We start from the raw sequence: 5,090 nt of genomic DNA on the forward strand, positions 1-5,090 counted from the left end.
ACGAGGCTTCTTATGCAGCCCCGGAAAAATCCAGCAAATAATTTCAGATGGAAAAAAAGTTATTTTGTATGATGTCACGTAATTCACACTTTTTGGATCCGCTTCAAAATATTCAACGTAAATTCCAGGAAAGAAAACTAATAGTCAAACTTTTCTGTGAAAACTAAATCAAAATAATTCTTGTAACTGTTACAGCTTAGATATTTCGTTTCTGTCTGACTTTTAGTCACGTCACATCAGAACGCCCATTCTTGGATATTTACACAGAATGGTAAATAACGCGGGGGTAGGGTGGGGTCGAAAGGAATGAGAGATGTGGAACCGAAAAACGAGAAGGCCACAAGTGATAGTTTCTAAATAATCTGGCAATGAAGTGGCCAACGAGGGAAGTCCTGACATGGCAGAAATAGCTGTCAAATCTATCTCGGAACACACTACTGTCTTACGCATGAAACAATAACGATTTCAACGTAGTGGACAGACATGACAGAAATAGCAGCCAAACCTTCCACTAAACATCCATGACTGTCTGTCTGTCTGTCTATAAGTATGTACGTATGTATGCATGTGAGTATGCGTGTATGTATGTGCCTGTGCTTGTGTGTATGCATGTGTTTGAGTGTACGTATGTGCGTGAGCATGTATGTGTGTGTATATATATATATATATATGTAGTATGTAGTATGTATGTATGTATGTATGTATGTATGTATGTATGCGTGTTTGCATGTGTGCTTTATGTGGACCTTTCTGTAGCTGTATATGGACAAAGGTTAAAAATTGTCCCCAAATTCTTATGTTTAGGAAGTACTATGAGCACTTCTGGTCTTGATAATGAAATTTCTTATAGAATAAGCAAATCTAGTGATGCCTTTGATAGGCTTAACCATCACCTCTGGTCAAGCCATAACATACCTAAACAAACTAAAGTTTAAGGTTTCTAACGCCTGTTCTGCCATTACTGCCCCATGGAAGTGAGACATGGCTTATTTAAGGTAAACATTTCACGCATTTAGAACGATTCCATCAATATTGACTTTGGAAAATTCTTAGGATAAACTGGAGAATGGCAATCGGTGAAGTAGAGGTAATTGAGAGAAGTTGTAGTAGGAATGTAGAACCGATCATTCTGCAAAATAGTTTGAGGTGAGGTGGGCATCTGGTGAGAATAAATGATGAAAGACTTCTGGAGTAACTTATGTATGGTGAGCTGGAAGATGGTAAATGGCCAGCACATAAAGCTAAAGACTGCCTTAAAACTGCTTTGACAGAGAGACAGGAATTTCAGATGTTAATTGGGACAGAGAAGTACAAGAGCGAAATAGATGGAGGAAAAAGGGTTCACACAGTGGCTGCTGGAGGTTTGAAAGAGAGAGAATGAAACAGGAGAAGATCAAGAGAAAGCTTTGAAAGAATGGACCTGTGGGAAATGAAGGAGTATTGATTTTGTGGTTTGTAGGAGGCAATGCTTAGGTTGCGCAAGCCTTGTCAGCCTATCAAAGGAGCGACGGGAATCGAACCCTTGTAAATTATGATACAGCTATTGCTGACAAGAGAACATGGGTAACCTGTAGAAAGGATAGCCGTTCAGTTGGAGGATTAAGAAGATAAGGTCAAAAGATGTCATACTGTGGCACCGGTGCCTTCTGCCAGCAGCCAGCACAACTGTGCAAAACTTTGGCGGGGCTCAAGTCATATAAGGGGCTCAAGAGTCATATAAGGGCCCTACATTGCATCATCGATGACTCATTTTAAGGATTCTTTCCAGCAATGGCTTCGCCTTTTATACGAGAAAGCAGTCACTATGTGTGTAAGTATGTATGTATGTATGTATGTATGTATGCGTGTATATATTTGTGTCTGTGTTTGTTGTCCCCGCCCCCAACATCGCTTGATAACCGATGCTGGTGTGTGTTTATGTCCCCATAACTCAGCGGTTCGGCAAAAGAGACCGATAGAATAAGTAACTAAGCTTACAAAGAATAAGTTCTGAGGTCGATTTGTTCGACTAAAGGCGCTGCTGCAGCATGGCCAGTCAAAATGACTGAAACAAGTAAAAGAATGTGTATCTCCATTACACATATACATACATATATATATACATACGTGTACATGTGTGTTATATGCATGTCATATATATATATATATATATATATGTATATATATATATATATACAGTATGTTTGTGTGTGTTTAGCAAACAAAATCGCTTTTGATTTTTTTACAGATTTATATTTGAAAAAAGTACACCAAGGAGAAATTACGATATAATAGTTTTAACTAAATCAGTATTTTTTTTATAAAATGATAATCATTTCAGTAATTTCGTTCAAAGAACGTATTTTAACGATATAAAAAGTCAGGAAATATATTATTGATATTTTTGTTAATCAAAAATTACATTTTTCAATCATTTCTCAAGAAATGTTTCGATTTTTTTTTGTTTGCTTTCTGACTGAGTAAACTTTTGAGGAAAGAACATGAAAGCAAACTCATTTAAAATGTCAACAAACATCAAAGATCAATTAATATGATATAGTAGAATATATTTCGATAGATTTGATAAATTTAGTTTACCTTGAAAGCCGAGTTTAGAAGGAAAATGGTGTGAGATGCGGCAGAAAGTGGAAGAACTGCTTCAATGGTCGTCTCTGGTTTGAGAAAACTGTCGTCTGCTTTTGAAAGGCAAAACTGGAAAAGTCCGGCTCTTTCCGTATCGGTTCAGTTCAACCAATGAGTGAGTGGTTATGCATGTGAGTGTGTGTATGTGCGTATGTGTGCGCGTGTGCGTACGCGTGTGCGTGTGCGTGCGTGCGCGTGTGCGTACGTGCGCGTGTGCGTGCGTACGTGCGCGTGTGCGTGTGCATGTGTGTCATGGAGCAAGAGATATAGGAAACAAAGTAGGAGAAAATGAGATAGTAATAAAAAAACGGAGCCCATAGACGTCTTTTTCCTGAGAAGGATATTATTTATTTAGAAAGGGAAAGCCGGGAAAGGTCCGGTTGTATGCGAAATAGTTTTGGTTTGACCATTGTATGTTTAATTCAGTGCGTATGTAACTGTGTCTATGTATAGGAGCGCGTGCGCGTGAGCATGATGAGGAGACCTTATCCGTCCATTGTAAATTAGTGAAGGGACCTCTCAAAATTCAAAAACTTGGGGGGTTTCAGAGAAGGGAACTCTAAATACTTACGGCTCTTCTTTGACACCCTGGGCCCAGAGCCGATGCCCATTTAATAGGTACTACTAAAGCAGCGCGGACCCAAACGCGCAGTCGCGCGTCCGCGCTAGCTAGTCTTGAGTGGTCGATCCTAACCCTAACCCTATCCCTAACCCGCGTGTGCAAATGAATACATGTTTAGGGTTAGGGTTAGGAATAGGGTTAGGGTTAGGATCGACCACTCACGACTAGCTAGCGCGGACGCGCGACTGCGCGTTCGGGTCCGCGCTGCTTTAGTAGTACCCATTTAATAAATACAACCTTCCCCCCTTTTAGGCCCGGACAACAAATGTTGAAAAAAAGTATCTACAAAATGACTGAAGTCAAAATATTACACAACGACTTTTCATGTTAAACCTTTGAAAGAAATAAAGAGTGAAATCAGAAAATTTGAGAAAAAGGGAATTTAGAAAACTGTTAGCCATCAAGTTTTCCTTTCACACGTACAAATACACGCACGCACACACACACACATATAGCTTCTTGTGTGCACGGGTACACATACATTTTTCCATATCTATTAGCAATGCTTTATTACAGTACCTCTCCCTTTCTATCTATCTATCTATCTATCTCCCATTTTGTTTCCCTTCTCTGTCTCAGCGCCATTATCCACATACACACATACATTCTCACTCACACATACACAGAGTGGTTGAACCGAGTGGCAGACGACCATTGAATTTGTTTTCCAGTTTTGTTGAATTTCTGCCGCACAGTTTTTAATTCAAGGTAAACTAATTTAAATTCATTGAAAAATATTCTACAATATTACATTAATTTATCTTTGATATTTGTTGACATTTTAAATGAGCTAACAAGTTTCGTTTGCTCTTGTTCTTTCCTTTAAAATTTACTTTAAGAATTGATTGAAAAATTAATTTTTCAAACAAAACTTATCAAAGTTACAAAATAACTTCTTATATCGTATCATTATATGAATGAAATTACTTAATCGATCATAGTGTAAAAAAAAACAAATTTAATCTAAAACATTGTTTTGTAATTTCTTTAAGATTTTTACTTTCATGTCATTTCAAGATATAAAGCTCTAAAACGAACACAGAACACACATTTCTGTCTGTTCTTCTATTTGTCTCTGTCTGTTTATCCATCCAACATTTTGTGTCTATCAACTCCTCTCTTTTTTCTGTGTCTACTTCTATCCATTTATTTATCGATCTCATTACGTGTCCCTTTACTTACAAATCGATTGATTAATGGAGATAGAGAGTGAGAAAGTCGATGGAGACAAATAGACGGGCAAACAGGTTAACAAGAGGAATATCAGATGTGAGAAATGGCTAATGGAACAAATATGATATGAGACGGTCGTTATCATAATTATCAAAAAGTAAACACCAGTCAAGTGTTGGGGGCCGATGTAATCGACTTACCCCTCCCCTCAAAAACTGCTGGGTCCTGTGCCAAAATCTGAAACCATTATATTTGTTATTAGAATCGTTAGCAGGCCGGACAAAATGCTGTGCGGCATTTCGTCCGTCTTTACGTTCTGGGATCAAATTCCGCCGAGGTCGACTTTGCCTTTCATCCTTTTGGGAACGATAAGTACCAGTGATACACTGGAGTCGATGTAATCCCCTGAAATTTCAAGCCGTGTGCCTATAGTCGAAAGGATTATGTTGCAGAATCCTAATCTCTGAAGCTCAAAACAGAGATTTGAAGAAACAACGGGTTTCAGAGTGTTAGCCGAAAATAATGGCCGCTCTGAGTGTTGTGTTTTCAAACGCAATTTTATCATCGTATTTTAATTATATTTTGGGTGAATTTCGACATACTTGGTAATTGAAGTATGCTCTTTAATAATGTTCTACTTAATTCAGACAGAAAACATCCCTGAAGCATAGGC

At 38.2% G+C, this 5,090-nt stretch overlaps 1 long non-coding RNA gene across 1 annotated transcript in view; it reads left to right on the plus strand.

The window, feature by feature from the left end:
* The first annotated feature begins 3,435 nt into the window (after positions 1-3,435).
* Positions 3,436-5,090, plus strand: part of LOC128250764 (uncharacterized) — a 41,922-nt gene continuing 40,267 nt past the window's right edge. Inside the window, exon 1 of the long non-coding RNA XR_008266747.1 lies at positions 3,436-3,952. This is a non-coding gene — a long non-coding RNA (uncharacterized LOC128250764). The remainder of the gene's footprint in view (positions 3,953-5,090) is intronic.

This window comes from Octopus bimaculoides, chromosome 25, assembly GCF_001194135.2.
Source record: "Octopus bimaculoides isolate UCB-OBI-ISO-001 chromosome 25, ASM119413v2, whole genome shotgun sequence".
NCBI classification, from domain to species: domain Eukaryota; kingdom Metazoa; phylum Mollusca; class Cephalopoda; order Octopoda; family Octopodidae; genus Octopus; species Octopus bimaculoides.